Source organism: Onychomys torridus, chromosome X (genome assembly GCF_903995425.1).
Source record: "Onychomys torridus chromosome X, mOncTor1.1, whole genome shotgun sequence".
NCBI lineage: Eukaryota > Metazoa > Chordata > Mammalia > Rodentia > Cricetidae > Onychomys > Onychomys torridus.
This window is the reverse complement of record NC_050466.1, coordinates 106,972,721-106,990,977: the sequence shown is the minus strand read 5'-3', so window position 1 is coordinate 106,990,977 and position 18,257 is coordinate 106,972,721. Positions and strand designations below refer to the sequence as shown.

Genomic DNA, 18,257 nt, shown 5'->3' with positions numbered 1-18,257 from the left:
GTTTTATTTATATATCGTGTAAAATTAGCAAGATTAAATTTATTATTTATCAGGAACATTTTAATAAAAATGTTTTATAAGAATGTGATATATTAATAATTATAAAGATTATTATAATTAACAAAGATAAAATTAGGGACACATGATAATTAGTAAATATTTTTTTGTGATGATATTCAAGAAGAATTTTAGAAAGGCTTAAATTCTCAATGCTTCATAATTGCAAGTTATAAAATTTCTCGATTCTCAATTCTATTCTATTGATTGTAGGTATATCAGTAGTGATTCCCTAAAATGGTCATGAGATTTTTCTGGGTATGGGACATATGGTGGTAAGTAAAAATAATTAAAATACAGTAATAATTAATGTACAAAGTGAATAATAATCAATGATTTTCAAAGTATTTAAAAATGGTATTGAGTCCAGGCAGTGGTCATGCACATCTTCAATCCCAGCACTCTGGAGGCAGAGGCAAGCAGATCTCTGTGAGTTCAAGGTCAGCCTGGTCTACAGAGAAAGTTCCAGGAGAGGCTCCAAAGCTACACAGAGAAACCCTGCCTTATACAAACAAACAAACAAACAAGATGGTACTGATTTCAGAAAAATAATACACTTATTGAATTTTTAATAAAAGTTATAAAGCTATATTACAAAGTAATATTATTTAATGGGAGTATTATAAGGAATAACTAACATATAATGCTATTTCAAAGAAAAATATATTCCAAAGTTAATGCATTTCAAATGCAACTTTTCCACTTAGAACTTAAGTATACACTGGTCAAACTATTAAAATTTTAATTACTACACTTGTATATTTATGCATTTTCTGCATATATATTTAGATTTTAGTCTATCTAAAATTTGAGTTGGGTTCCTTTTTCATAAAGATTAAATGAAGTTAAATTTCCAAGAACATTCTTACTGTCATTTATTTATTTTAAATGAAATTATAACATACATATGACAAGTTTTTGTAATGTTTGGGGTGATAAAATAAACATACTAGTTGATGGATATCATTGTCATGGCTATTGCTCTTCTGTTTTTTTCTTTTCTTTTTTTTTTTTTTTTTTTTTGGTTTTTCGAGACAGGGTTTCTCTGTGTAGCTTTGTGCCTTTCCTGGATCTCACTTTGGAGACCAGGCTGGCCTCGAACTCACAGAGATCCACCTGCCTCTGCCTCTCGAGTGCTGGGATTAAAGGTGTGTGCCACCACCGCCCGGCTTCCTGTTTTTTTTCTTAACGAGTGAATTTTCAATGTTAATGAAGTATTAAATTTTAATTTTAATTCATTAAAATTAGAAACAATTTAAAATCAGTTCCTTTTTTGTGCAATAATTTTAAATCATTTTGGGATTTCAACAGCTCCATGTGGTTAATAGCTATTGTGGTGGATCATGCAGACATCATATTTACATCATCAAACTATATGGTTCAAAAATGTAATCTTTTATTTTTATATTGTTCATATTTTTAATTATATGTATGTGTATCTGTGTGTTGGTATGTACTCATGGAGGCAAGGATCTTCAGATACATCTGAAGTTGGAGTTAACAGACATGGTTGCTGGGAAATGAACTTGCACACTCTAATTAAGCACTCTTAACTGATGAGCCATCACTCCAGCCTCTAAAATAGTTTTCTTTACAAAAATAAAATCTACTGAAAACATAATACTTTTCCTCAAATATTTTAGTGACTAAATATGACTTCCTACCTTCATGTTTAAATGTCATGTGAGTGAATCACTAAGTCACTTATTTAATTATTTAAACCTTAATATACTAAGATATACAAGCACAGTGTAAAATTTAAAAAAATCATTGTTTATATATACAATGTGTAAGGATATAACACACACATTAACCATCTGTTTTAGTTATAAACGTGTAAGTTCTAAATATTGATCTTATTTTAAAAGACAGGAGGAGAGCTAGCAGCCCTTGGTTAATTTTCATTTCAAAATAATTTTCTCATCAATGTAGACAAAGGTATATTCATTATGTGTATACTTATATGTTTATGCATTTTACATTATTAAAATTATATAGAGCACTATTCTCTGAAATAATTTTGGTTTTCTGATAAGGGTATAATAAATGCAAAAGTATTAATAACTAATAAAGTTATAAACCATTTTATAAACATTTGTGTTGAAATTATGACAGATATTTGTAATTTGTGGCAAGGGCATTGCTTATGAAATATTAAAGTGTATGTCTTTTAAAGAACTATACGTCCAAGCAATATGTTAAACTTAGAGAAAATGACATTAAATGAAATAATTAATATGAGTTTTTAGATTTTGATACAATAAATTACATTGATTTCAAGTACATAAAATCACCAGTTCTAATTAAGATCAAGAACATTTATTTTATGGTCTTAAAAAAAACTCATTTAATACAAAAAGTCTTTATTTAATCAGTGAGTGATATTTCCTATTTGATTTAAAAAATGAGCTTTGGAGTTGCAAATACACGTCAGACCAACAGAAAAAAACATGCTAAAATAAATAAAATGATAAACTTGAGTGAGTTTAATTCTATGCAGAATCTTATAGAATCAGAGAACTCAAAGTTGATGCCGAACTGAAATTCCCAAGAGACATACCTCTGCTTTTGAAAAGTAATAGATGCAAACACCAAATTTTGCCTACTGTTCTGGGAAAGAAGTAGCCCAACCATTGTGGTAAACTATAGTATTTTTGACATGCATGTGCATAACATCACTTCATTGCTTATTGGAAGGTAATAAATAACCCAGCACTTTCAGTATCATAAATCTGGTACAGTTGCCCAGAAAATGCATACAGTGCCAGTAAGTACTAAAAATAGTTCCAAAGAGACTGGATTCTAAAACTGATTAAATAAAGGAATTTACTCTGTAGATCAAGAAAAGGTGGTGACAAGACTAAAAATTCCCTCCTCAGCTTTTGCTACTGCAAGATTTATTAAAAAATATACTGAATTTAAAGTTGTTTTTTTTCTTCTTACATATACTAATACATCTTTGTGTAGAACAAATGACTTTAGGTTACAGAACAGTTTGAAATAGATAAACTAAAGTGAAATGGCACTTTCAAAAAACAGTAGGGAAATATACTAAACATTCTCATTTACAATGGAGGATACTATAATGAAATTCCTTTTCTTCCTCTATAATTGTCTTGTTTTTCTGTAAGTTATCTAAAACTTTTAGAGATAATAATAACTGTTGCTTAAATATTCGATAGCATGTTGCCATTTATATTCTATGCACTATTTCTAGAGTCTTTCTTTTACCATTCATTTATAGCACTGCGAAGAGAAATACAGCTAAATGGATTTTAAACAAATTAGCTTGAGTTGTTAGTCATATATATGTCAATAATTCTGAAACCACAAAGTCCTTTTTACATTACATTTAGAGTTAAGGGAACAGAATAATGTGTAAGAAAACAAATCCCTATTTTTCAAAATGAATTTGAGCTAAAATATTCATAGTAATAGTGCTAATTTGGGTAAAGTCATATAGTGCTTATAATAACCTACATCATCATTTTGTTACCTGTATTTAGCAAAGCTTATTATGAACAAAATGTTCACTTAATATTATTCAACCTCTTTTAGTGTTATTACAAAGAAATTCTTTCACTGTAAATTTATTTTAAAGACTTGTAATTTCCTTTTGGAAGTGAATACGTAGTTTTAAAAAGTTTTGAATATTTTTTAAGTTCTATCATTTTATGGGTATGTACCACTGCTCACTCTATTAAACCAATAAACATATGATTGATAATATATCTTCAAATTGAAAGTTATTTATGTATTAACAACTACACAATGCTGCTACTGGAATGAATATTGTTGCCTGATGAAAAATTTAACAAAGTCATTCATTGGATTCCTCTTCATTCCTTTATCTTTTTGTTTATTCTTTACTTAATTTTGGAAATATAGATGTTTACTTACAGAAAATCAGTAAATCTAGGCATGTTGTTGCATGTCTTATACACAGCATTTGGGATCCTGAGGCAGGATTGTCAATCCCAAGGTAACCTGAGCTAAATATTGAGTCCCAGGACAGCAGAAAAAGGGAAAATATGGAAATGACCAAATGTGAGATATAGAAAAGAAATGAACCTAGAAGGAAACTCACAATATTTGATGAGTTTGTATGCTAATTCCAAGGTCTAATTCTTGCTTGTAATATTTGCCTCTCTTATACTCTTTCCTCACTGACTCTAAGAATTACAAAGGTTAAGCATACTCATAACTCTGAAAATTATTTTACTATGTCAATATTTGATACGAAATTATACAAGAACCAGAAATTTTACTGTTACATTTTACTTGAAAGTATTTTCTCTTAAAGAATATAACTCCAAGCTTGTATTTTTACCCCTAGATAGTTTAATTGAATGAAATGCCATTCCTAATTGCTGCTAGTCAGCTCCTTTTAAAATATCATCCCTTGTTCAAAAGTTAGATGAGCAGAGTTTACAAGAATACAGAAACATAATATGTCACATCACTAAACACTAATAATTGAATGTTCTTTAAGTATGTAATAGCTTTCTTTATCCAAAAAGGATACTGAAACTCACTGAAGGTAATTGACATTTTTGTCAGAAATCCAAACAAGAACTCTGTATTATGAATAGTTCTGAGCATGAGATAAATATCAGGTAATTGTTATTTAAAAAAAAGAAAAGAAAAATTAATGCCACGATTTTTTGTGTGCCTTTATTTTGCTACATTTTGATATTTTTAGGGGTTATTGTTTTATTGGTTTATTGGGTTTTTTTGTATTGTGTTTTGAGATTTTGTTGTGAATTTTAAAAAAAGAACTATAAGTTGGGTGGGTTGGGACCGTGAGAGAATCTGGAAGGACTTAAAGTAGAGTAAGAATATAATCAAGATATATTTAAATTCAAAAACTGTTTTAAATAATAAAACACATAATAAAAAGAAAAGAATAAGATGATGTCAAACTGATTCCTACAATAGATAATCTTTGTAATTTGAATAAACTTTACTGGAAATGAAAAAAAAAGCAAAACAAAACAATAAATCTCTACTTCCTGATTCTAGAACATTAAGCTATCCACACAGGTTTCTTTGAACCTGGTGGCCTATCCTCTTACTGCTCCAAGAAGTTCACCATATTGACACAGTCCAGAAGTCCTGGGCTCAAGAGATTCCCCTGATTTAGCCTCCAGAATATCTAGAACTACAGAAACGATGCTGACATAACTTGAAGTCAACACGTGGAAGATTACAAATAGATTGATATCTATCTCCATGAACAAAATTCAAGTCCAAGGTGATCAAAAACCTCAAAATAAAACCAATCACACTGAACCTGATAAGAGAAGAGAAAGTAGAAAATAGTCTTGATCTTGTTGACACAGGAGACCACTTTCTAAATATAACACCAGTAGCACAGACACTGAGAACAACAATTAATTAATGGGACCTCCTGAAACTGAGAAGCTTCTCTAAGGCAAAGGACACAGTAAATAAGACAAAATGACAGTCTACAGAATGTAAAAAGATTTTTACCAATGCCACATCTGACAGAGGGCTTATCTCTAAAATATAAAAACTCAAGAAACTAGACATCAAAATAATAAACAATCCAAATAAAAAAATGAACTATAGAGCTAAACAGAGAATTCTCAAAGGAAGAATTTCAAATGGCTGAAAGACATTTAAGGAATTGTTCAGCATCGTTAATTATCAAGGAAATGAAAATCAAAACATCTCTGAGAAACCATTTTATACCTGTAAGAATGGCTAAGACCAAAATCACTGCAGAAAGCATATGTTGGAGAGGATGTGGAGCAAGGGGAACACTCCTCCACTGTTGGTGGGAGTGAAAAATGGTACAACCACTTTGGAAGTCAGTATGGCAGTTTCTCAGAAAAGTTGGAGTCAATTTACCTCAAGACCCAGCTATACCACTCTTGGGCATATACCCAAGGAATACTGAATCATATCACAAGGACTATGCTCAACTATGTTCACAGCAGCATTATGTATAATAACAATAACCTGGAAACAACCTAGATACCCCAAAACTGAAGAATGGATTAAGAAAATGTGGTACATATATACAATGGATTACTATGCAGCAGAGACAAACAATGACATCATGAAACTTGCAGGCAAATGGATGGAACTAGAAAATATCCTGAGTGAGGTAACCCAGACTCAGATGGACAAACATGGTATGTACCCACTCATAATTGGATACTAGATATAAAGCAAAAAGTAATCAGGCAACAACCTATAACTCCAGAGAAGCTAACTAACAGGGAAAACCCAAAGAAAGATACATGGAACACCCTGGGAAGGGGAAATAGATGAAATCCCCATGAGTAAACTGGGGAAGAGGGATGGGCAATGGAGGGTAGGGCATAGCAAATGAGAGCATAAGAGAATAGGATGGTTGAACTGGAATAGGAAGGGAGGGGGTTGCAGTGAAAGAGATAACATGATAGAGAAAGACATCATAGGGATAGAGAGAAACCCAGTACTAGGGAAGTTGCCAGGAATCCCCAAGGATGACCACAGGCTGAGCTACTAACAATAGTGGAGAGGGTACCTGAACTGAACTGGCTTGCCCCTGAGATGAGACTGGTAAATACCCTAACTGCCATCACAGAAATTTTCTCCAATGACTGATAGAAGCAGATACAGAAATCCACAGCCAGGAGTCCAGTCAAAGAGAGAGAAGAGGGATTCTATGAGCAAGTGCATCAGGATCATGATGGGGAAACCATCTGGGAAGACCAAACCAAACTTCAAAACTTGAAGCAACTCATGAAAGTCAGATCAATGACTGTGGAGCCTACATGGGACTGGACTAGGCCCTCTTCATGGTGAGACAGTTGTGTACCTTGATCTGCTTGGTGGTGGTTGGGGGGCTGGCCATCAGATCAGAATCCATCTCTGGTGCATGAGAGGGCTTTGTGGAGCCCACTGCCTATGATGAGACACCCTTTGCAGCCTTGAGGCAGGGGGAAGGGCTTGAAATTGGGTCTACAGAATGTGCCTCCACATGGGATGCCTTGCCTTCTTCTGGGAGGGAATAAGGGGTGGAATGGGAGGGGAAGCTGGGGGGCAGGAGGAGGGAAGGGGGGAATCTTTGATTGGTGTGTAAAATGAATGAAAATTTTCTTAATTAAAATAAGACTTGTAGAATCTCAACAATATGGTTTTTTAAACAAGACCTTAACAATGACAACAGCTGTCATGCCAAATGGGATCGATGTAAGCTCATGGGGCCTTACCCCTAGATGGAGAGGTACATAAGATTCTAAAATATTCGCTAGGTATGAGAATCATAAATGGTTACCAATCATATTCATACATGCAACTTAAAATAGACTCAGCAAGTTACTTTATATATTTAACCACATATAAGAAACAAGTAACATGTAACATGTATGTAACTTGTAACAAAAAAAAAAATTTTAAGAGGCCATGAGTTTAAGAGGGAGCAGAGGTAGAGTGAGACTTAGGAAGAATTTGAAGGAAGGAAGTGAAATTGCATAATTAAGTTTGAATTATAAAATATTTTAAGGATCTCCTCCATGCTATCTTTAGTACTACTCTATTACTTCTGAACTATAACATTTTTGTGGATGAGTCAAATTCACAAAATATTATTCACTATGCTAGGTAATTAAATTATACACTACACTTTTTTGTTTGTCTTAAATTTTTTCTTTCAACTGGGAAATTATACAAAATAATATAAAATAATCTAAAATAGTTAAAATAATCTAAAATAGTTTAGAAACATTCCATGTGTAATACCCTTAATTTGAACTATCATTAAATCAGTAACTAATATAAGAATTAGTTTTATCTAAATTGTAAAGTTAAGTCTGTTAAGAAAATGTTTCATAAGCTTCATAAACTTTGATGTAGAACTAAGTGTTTGTTTATTAATAATGAATAGTTAACATTTAAGATGCCTGGAGACAATGTCAGAGACAATTTCTGATTAAGAAAGTCAATAAGATGATATTTTCAGGAGTAGGAAAAATAGTGTTCCATGATCTAAAGCTTTACCACAATACTTTTCCTTAAAAGTCACAGGGTTCAGTTTCCTTCCTTCCATCTTTCATTTTCCGTGCTTTTGTTTTTCTTTATTTGCTTGTTTTATTTGTTTTTATTGTGGTGAAGACAGTTTTACTATGAAGCTCTGACTAGCCTTGATCTAATGTCCATCCTCTTGCCTCAACCTTCTGATTTCTGGGATTTGTATCACTGTACTCAGCTCTTGAGTGATTCCACCTCTACACAATTGAAAAGAGACTCACCCACTCACCCAATTTCTTGTGCATTTGATATGCTCGATGTACCGCATCTATCTTTTTTATTCCTTCAAAAAAAGATTATACTTGGCATGGGAAATTCATTTTTTCTGGGTATGGAGTGACTCTAATTCTATAGCAAATTAAAGTAGGAATTTCTCAGAGTTTTTTGTTTGTTTTTTGTTTTTTGTTTTTTGTTTTTTTAACCCCCTTTCCTGGTTCTTGTGTGCTTTAATCCAGGGCAAAGAAGAACTACTCCAATATGATCTACAGTTTCTTACTACTTTGGAAGCACTGCAATGGTATTATTATGAAATATTCCTCCATGGAATCATGATTTGAATGATCTTTCCATATTTGTTATTGCTACTTTGGGAGGTGATACTTAGCTGGAATAGTTTGGTCACTCATGCAAACATTTGAAGTAGATGCTAGATCCTCATTCTGTATCTGCTTTCTACCATGAACTAGGTCATCTGTCACATATATCTGCTGCCATCATATGACTGAACCATGACAGATTATGATCTAAAACAAGCCCTTCCTTCTATAACTGTTTATGTCAGGTGTTCTTGCAGAGCAACAAGAAATAAAACCCACAAAAGTCTCCTATCTTCTCAGATAATATCTAACTCTGATATGTATTAGACTTGTAAAGCAACACCATAATATGAAAAACACCATCTGTAGTCTAGAAGCATAGCTAATGTTCATGTTTATAGAATCATAAATGCATTAAATGAACTATAAGTATTTAATTTCAATAAACACTATAAAGTATGACACTGATTTTTATAAGTAATTTATAATCATGATCGGTTTGAATTCTTATCAGTGGTAATATTTTATAATGCCAAATATTTATTTTTTGCTCAAAAAATTATTTATGCCTTAATTTTACTGTATTCTTTAATCTCCAATATAATAATAACATCCATGAAATTTCTGCAAATTACTTAAAATAAAACTTCTAAAGTGAAGTATATTTTCCTAAATAAACATAGTTTCAAATGTACTAGATTAATGAATGTTTATTTTTGAGCAAACAGTTATATTGGTTGTTTTACACACTGATATAAATTTATGTGCTTCATTCACATACTGAATCTTCAGATACATTTTAATTTGCCTAATTCACTTTTTAAACATATTAACAAGTTTAAGAAACTTTTTCAAGGTTTGCTATTTTAATAATACCAATAACTCTTGTGAAATCATGACATCAAACTAGAAAAGTAAACTTCCTAATGAAGAAATAATCCTCCTTTTACTAGTTGAACTCTTATAATGTTGAACTGAACACATATATAAAGAAATACACTAATGTATGCAATTATTCTCTGAAATTGTCTTCTAAATTTGGAAAACAGATTAGTAAAGGATATTTTATAAATATACCTTCCTGTACCAATGGAACTAGAATGTACAAGTAAAGGCTCTGTATAGACAATGACTCAGTTCTTTCATTGTCATTGTGTTGTGGAGATGTAGTTTGTAGCAATGGGACCTTTCCATCAGTTTGTGAAAAGACATTTGTAGTCTTGGCAACAGCCTGGGTTATTTGGGAATTTCCATGGGGACCCTTTGTCCAATATCTCAATTACTGCAACCAAATCCAGGTACTGAATATTTTGTTTGTTGATAAGAGGCCAGTTGGGAATCTGCCTCCCCATTATTTGATGATGTAATTTGAATCATCTTCATATGTGTGTGTGTGTGTGGGGGGGGGTTGTATTGGGTTTCCATATTACCCCTCAAATGCCCCCTTTTCTATAAAATTCAAAGTATTTTAATATCACAAAAAATGGGAAGATATTTTTATAAACGTTTCCCTACAAAAGATATTTTGTAAACCTTGGACACATTTGTTTGTCATAACTGGATAAGAGAATGTGGCTGGGATGCAGTAATCAGAAGTCCACAATGCTGCTAAACTTAGTCCAGTGCAAAAGACATTCTGTGTCCCAATACAAAAGAAAGATACAAAGTTACAAATGTCAATTATGTCAAGGATGAAAATCCTTGAATAAACAAAGTAAGAACTTCAGACCGAAGAAAATACTTAATTGTATTTAAAGACAAATTCACTCTGAATTCTGTACTACTGAAATTGAAAATGTAGGTTCTAATGCAGAACTGGAGATAATCAAGAAAAATTAAGTGGAGAATAATTTTTTATGAGGATTATTGGTACAAACATAAATTTTAAGGAGAGTAAGCAGACTATAACAAACATGGTTTTGTTTAGATTTTTCTTATATTTTGATTAATAGAACATTTGAAAAACCTGTAGTCAACCATACCTAAGTGATAATTTTATGAACATGCAAATGGGCTTTTAGGAGGAGAATTTTTAACAGATATAAGATAAGATATAACAAGTATAATAATGAACAAAAAAAATAATTTTCATTTTTATTCACCTATGTTCACTTTGCTGTGTGTATATGTTGGAATGGGTGCATGTTGCTAATTTACAAGATCAGAGGACAATTTTTGGGAGGGATTCATTTCTTTCTAGCCAACATGTGGGTCTAGGAATCAGACTGTCATCCAGCTTGATAGCAATTGTGCTTACCTATTAACCATTTCAATGCCAGTCAAACTAATTATTTTAACAAAGTAATTTATTTGCATGACCAAAGAATATACCACTTAAAAGTCCTAAAACATGGTACCTTAACAGTAGGTGTGGTGGCTTTCATTGCACATGTAAAATATAATATTGAATTCAAGTAAATTTGATTAGTTTATTAGATAACCCTATTTTAAAAATGGGAAAAATGATTTAGTATATAGGTATCTTGATTTCAACTACATTTTTAAAACTTAAAGTTATTTACAATTTTAGACCATTTCAGGGAAAGCTGAATCAAATGAGAAAATAACTGAAAACTAAAGAATGTGCATATATGCACAGAGGGTATTTCCCTGTACATGATCAAATCTCCAATATATTCATTTTATAATTTTTAAAGATAAATATCATATTAGCTTAATTTATTTTGTTGTTATTTCATTTATGTAGACAAGGTGTTACTCTGTAGTTCCAGGTGCTTGTCGAAGTCTCCTAAGCCTCCTAAGTGTTTGGATTATAAATGTGTACTACCATGCCTGACTTACACTATTTCACAACAAAAAATAGTGAATGCATATGAATGTGAAAATTTTTACAAAAACCACAATAGTTTAAATACCTCAGTTTGTATCTAATTTTTATAATATTTTATTTTTTCAGGTTATATTTTATTTTGAACTACTGAACAACTTATAGATACAGTCAGTGCACTGTACTTATGAAATATGGAAAATTTTGCAGACTTAACATTATGCCTAATTAATTTTTGAGAAATAATACTCATCTGCTACAGAATATAATGAAGACATTAGCAAGCCAGTGGAATTATTACTGTTTTGAAATCTACAAAGCTGATCTAGTTCATCCTTTACCTATTATAGCAATAACTCTCCCTTATTCTACTAAAGAGCTGTCAAAAATGTCAAAAAATGTGACAACTCTTGGCAGTTAAGGGTTATAAAATAAGTGTTTTAAGAATATGAAGTTAGTAGGGAAATTATATTTAATTTAACTCTTTATTGAAGTAGAGTTTTCTATCTTTTATGATCCACTGTTAATAAAGTTTACAAATTTAATGTTATAAATAGTAAAATCTATTTTTGATTAATGAGTAATACATGACTTAATTTAAAAGAGGAGAAATGTAATTTTCATCATCATAGGAAAGTATCTGATATGTATGTGGAAAGTCATATATCTTGAATAGCATGTTCTCAAAAATGGAGTTCTAAGTCATAATGTCTAGAAGAGTTTTTATGGTATTAAATTTATTAAATAAAATTTGGAAATATAAAAAAATTAACAAACAAGATTCTTATAGTAGTTTAAAGTATTAAATGTGATAAAAATAAAATAACATTTCTACTTTACCACTGGGACTTAGTGCAGAAGTTAAAACTGTAGCTAAGTACACTTTCTTATTACTAATCCAGCCTTAATAAGTTATCAGCAGTTGTATGAAAAATGGTTTAAACAAATGTATCCAGATTATCAAGAATATGCCAAAGGATATTTAGCTGTTGTAATATACACCTCTAAAACAGTCATTTCTTTATAATTGCCTTGTTACACTGACATTTTGACTCCATTCAAAGTCCAACTCAAAAGTCTGTTCAAAAGTGTCTACTACTCACATATGAAATTCTCAAAAAACAAATAATTTAAGTAAAAAGGTTACTACTGCTCTAACTAGCAATACACCTATTTCTTTTGACTTAACCTCTTACACAAAAATAACTCCACACTTTGTAAAAGATGTTCTTTTTATAATGAAAACCAAAGAAATTGGTATTCTAGCACTGATGTGAATTGAACAAAAACTTCTAATCTTCACTTAACTTTGCTGAAGTAAATAATTTCTAGAATCTTTTAGTTGTTTTAAATGATAGTAAATATGAAGATAGATGTGTTTCATTGATGTACAATTATTTGCCATTCAATTATGGTGCAATTGATTATGCTTGGAATGCATAAATTATGCAGTGTTGTGCTAAATTACTCACACATATTCACATGCACACGGAAATCTACATAATACAATAACATGAATATGACAAACTTAGAGGTTGTGTTTGGATTACTATATGCTAATTTAATTCAATAACAAATTCTCAAGAAAATTACAATTCTTGGGTATATGTTTTAAAATGTAGCATATCTTATGAATGAGAGTGAATAAGTAAATATTTAGTAAATATTTATATTTAAAAAGATGATAAACATCTGCCATGATAAAAATGCATTTTGTAATTTGGAAAATTGCTAAGAGAAAAATAAATAATTGATGTAAAGCTAAGTACCTTAACAATAAGTAAAATTTTTGGCCATTATATTATCAATGTAAGTGAACTCTTTATCACCTTTTGTACTTTAATTGATTTTATTATCACTAGAGTTATCTAGGTTTGTGGTAACTACCATTAACTATATTAGCTAGACATGTACTTGAACTAAATCCAATTATTTTTATGAGAACTATATTGAAGCAGTCAAAGTGCCACTAAGAATAAAGATGAATTTGAAGTAACTATACTTGAAATGTGTTTACAAATTCACTTAATCATTTCAACTTCTGAACAATGTCTGAGGAAAGATCTTATTGACATGGAACATTTGTGACTAAAATATAATTCTGCATTCAATCAGTCAAAATTTACACAACATTTTGGGAATGAAATTAAAACTTACCACTAAGGAATAGTTTTAAGAATGACAATAGTATATGAGATGCATGTATTATGTGTAGTGCTGATTATCTATGTAATATGTGTAATGTATAATATCCAAATCCCTGAGGGAGAAAATGTGAGGAAATCCACTAAGGAAACCAAAACACATGATGTAAATTGAATTGCATTGTGACTGGTATCAGTGACCTCATATTTTGAAATGCCCATTAGTGGAGAAAAAGTACTGAATATAACTTTGATACAAACTTGGTTATGGATCAGTGATATCTATTATCTTCAAACCAGCATAATGAGGAGAAATATAAATCATTTGTACAAATATTTATGATGAAGTCAACATCTCTTTTTTTCTATTAAAAACTACTCAAATCTCTTGGATCAATATGCAATTATTATTTGGAAATGAAGGTCAAGCAATTCTGTAAGTTGTCTTCTATTTGGGCTATAGTCAAATGCTCTTATGATAAATAGCAACTTAGAAAAATGTGGAAAGGAAAAGGTCAATTACATTAAACATCTGAAAATTATCATTGTTTAGATCTCTGCCAGATGTCTAGTGAGTCAGTGTATAGAAGCAAGACAGTCTTTGTATGCTTGAATCATGATGAGGGGAATGAAAATCTTGTACATAAACTAAAGTAATTATTAATGCAATTATGTCTGCTTTGCGTGTCACTTTCTTGCCTATTTAGCATTTTGAGCACTACATGAGATGAACAATGTTAGTTCATAAAAGGATTTACCCTATGTAACTTCAATCACAACCTGTTTGCTTCTAGATAATTTTCACAAGCTAATCTTTTATTAATGGGAGATAATCCAGCCTTAGTGTTGTAGTTCTAAGATAAAATGAAAGTGTTGTGGATATCTGTATGCTGTGATTGTGTTGCTCTGATTGATTGATTAAAAAAAGTTTGATTGGCCAGTAGCCAGGCAGGAAGTAGAGTATAGACAAGATAAGAGTAAGAGGAGGCTGGGAAGTGGGAGGCTGAGTCAGGAGACACAGCCAGCTACTGCTGCCATGAGAAGCAAAATGTGAAGGCATAACTTGGAAAAGGTACAAAACCACATGTCTAAACACAAATAAAAATTGTGGGTTAATTTAAGTGTAAGATCTAGCTAGCAGAAGCCTGAGCCATTAGGCCAAACAGTTTTAACTAATATAAGCGTTTGTGTGTTTATTTGGATTTGAGTGACTGTAAGCCAGGTGGGACCAGGAAAATTTCTGGCTACATGAAGGTATGGGTGAAGTTAGTTCAAGAGTTGATTTTACCCATGTGAGATGGTAATTCTCTACCTTAAAGTAAATGAGAGTATCAGAAAGAAGACTTCATGGAACGTAAATCTGAAAAGCAGAAATAGGTGCTGAACTTTGGCATTTGAAATATTTTAAATAAATATTATGATTATTCCTGTTTAATTTTAGATTTAAAAATGCTGAGTTGGTTAGAGGATCTACTATATGGTCATCCTTATTTTACAGAATGCAAATGAATATCAGATAATCTAGTGAGCATCAAAGAAAGGTAACTATATATACACCAAAACAAATACAAAGGATAAAACTGATTATTTCTTTAGTCTGCACATTGAGTCTAAACTCTCTTAGAAATATTGTTTTAAATACACTGCAGAAAAATCATTTAGCAAAAATTAAACAAAAGAATAAGTACTTCCCAACCAAATATCAAAATAAGCAGTTATCTTTTAATACAAATACTGACAACTACAAATAGGAAGTCACATTATTATTTTCAGTTTCAATCACTAACCACATAAGAAAGCACACAGCTACATATTTCTTAGAAAGCCAAACATTGAAGAAATCTCCCTATAATACACTGTAAATGGAAACAAAAAGGCTACTAATCAGCAAAAATAAATACTAACGCAGTATGGCACCATTAACAGTGATGAATAAACTAACATGAAATCATGTTGCAGTCACATACCTAAGAAACTTAACAATACCTGTAACAAAATAAAAGGTATACTGTATGACACATTAGGCCACACTATATCTTCCTTGCCAAGGTTTTTTTGTTAGTCTGTTTGTTTTTGCTTTTTTTTTTTTTTTTAATTTTTAGTTCTACTTTTAAATTTTGTTTCAGGTTGCAATGCAGAGAGTGGAAGTGAGGGGATGGGGAAATGAGTAGGATTGGGATGCATGATGTGAAATCCACAAAGAATCAATAAAAAGTTAAAAATATAATTGTCAACACATCCATACTTGGTAAGAATTAATGAAGTTATATAAACAATAGTTTGTGTTTTCTAGTATCTTTATGCATTCTAATTGAGATGCTGTTACATAAGATGAACACGAGAATAATAAATAATCATTTTTTGACAAAGTGAATTGTTGTCCAGTAATGAAAACTTAACTTTGTAATGCTATCTTGAGATTTATCATTATTGAAGTAAGGCTAGTCACTGTTTTGTGACTTATTGTTGTTGTCATAAATATCACAATCAAAAGTAGCTTAGGGGAGGAAAGGCTTTACAAGGCTCATAGGTTATTGTCCATCATCAAAGGAAACCAAGGAAGGAACTAAGGCATGACCCTGAAGGCAGGAACTGAAGCAGAGACTATGGAAGAATGCTGCTTATTGGTTTGCTTTCCATGGCTGTCTCATGCTTAGCCAGCTCTCTTCCACAATCTAGGATAACTTGCCCAGGGACAGCATTGCCCACAATGGGCTGTGTCCTCCAATATCCACCACCACTCAAGATTGTACCTGGAAGATACACCCATAAGCCAATGCAATGAAGGCGATTCTTCAATTGGGGTTCCCTTTTTCTGGTGTCTCAGTTTCTGGCAAGTTGACAAATAGTAACAAGTATACATGTATAAAATAATTCCACAAGGAGGAGTTGCATGGTTATCCTAAATCTTTACATTTGAGATTTATTAAAAATAGGTATAGATAAGAATATCATATTAAATACACTAATTGGAGAATAAATGAAATTCCTTAGTTATCCAACAGTATAATTATATTGTTATATACCAATATTTATCAAGAAGTCTAATCTGTTAAATAATTTCAAAAAAAGATTTCAAAGACTTAAAGACATAATAGCATTAGTTTTATTAATTTAGTTATCATGCATACAAATTTCAATAGTTTTCCTCATGAGAGCTCGACATGTTCTGTTTATTCTGGTTAGAAGTTTGATCTTAAACAAACACTACTGAGGGTTTAAAGCAAAAGTTCCATCGTGTGAAAATTCATGGAAAGCTTTTAAATAAAATAAATTGAGAGAAACTGTCATATTCTTAAATATACAGATGGATACACTGCTTTAGCTCATGCAGAAACCAGATAGCAATGTTCCAAGAAAGAAATACATGTTTTGTCAGCAATAATGACATTTTTACTTTTCCAGTCCCATAAGAGCTTCTACTAAAAGATATTCTCATGCTACTACTATGTTTCCTAAACTATTAAAGATGACATTGTGGTCATTTCTATATTCACTTGAAAAGCTCCCCTCCCCATTGGAACTGCAATTTAGATAAACAGTATGTTTGGTGGGATGGTATGGCTATTTGTAGTTGTTACCATAGTAATAACTCTCTTCATGCTAAGTTGAAAGATTTAAATGTTTCTAGAAGAACAAAATTTTTAAAATACTTAACTACAAAGAGAAAAAACAGGGTGAGATCACTAAAAAATGAAATAATTAACACCAGAAACTTATAATCTTTTTTGTACTCAACTACCTTCTCTAGCCTTTCTTCATTTTACATTTATGTATTAGTAAAGGGAGTTGAGTTTCTGGAAGTTAATGGAATATTTATTAGACTTTAAATTTTATTTTCCATATTTTTATATCTATATGGACTCATATTCATTAACATAATCATTCAGCAACTTAAAACATAACTCTCAAATGAAAGTAATCTATAAAATTCTACAGTTCTTAATTTATTTATAATCCATTAAAACATTTTCTAAAATTTATGTATCCTGGAGTTATTTAGAAGACCACTTTTTTCTTCTGTTCACCATTTATTTTACGATTTTCATTACAGACAACAAAGCCTTGATTGTTCTATTGTACGTTTGGTTCTGGACATTTAATCTGTGTTTCCCTTGCCAGACTGTTTTAAGAGGCTCCTTCTAAGTAAACCATCATCCTCAAGGACACAGTGGTCCTCTCATAAACCAAGAAGAAATGTTAGCATAATGTAGTACTGATGATGCCAAATTTTGAAAAACAATGTGCATAATGTTTTCCATTTAGAGCCCTGACAGGCACAAGCCTCCAGAGACTGGCCCAGCCCGAGGGGTTGGAAACCTGGGAGGTGCTGCAGCTGCTTTCCAGGGTGCTCCAGAGAGTGACCAGAGATATAAAATACAAACACACCATTACATACTTCTCCATGAAATACACTATGAAAAGATAATTGTGACTAGACTTATAAGGAAAAAGATAGGAAAACAAAAACAAAAAGTTCACACAGTGATAAAAGAAAATACAAGAGAGAAAATATGATTTTTTTAAAACATGGCATATGAATGAGATGTAAATAAAGCAGTTCCAGATGATAGAAGCAGTCTATGGAAAAGTATTAATATTAACAACATCAGAATCATATGGCAAGGAAGGACAGGAAGAGACAAACGAAGAGAAGTAGACATCTGATTCAAGAGTTAAGCTAAAGGA

General features: G+C 31.4%; 1 protein-coding gene across 1 annotated transcript in view; it reads right to left on the bottom strand.

Moving 5' to 3' along the window:
* Positions 1 to 18,257, bottom strand: part of Pcdh11x (protocadherin 11 X-linked) — a 584,720-nt gene that overhangs the window by 512,087 nt on the left and 54,376 nt on the right. The gene's annotated exons all lie outside the window — the stretch shown is intronic.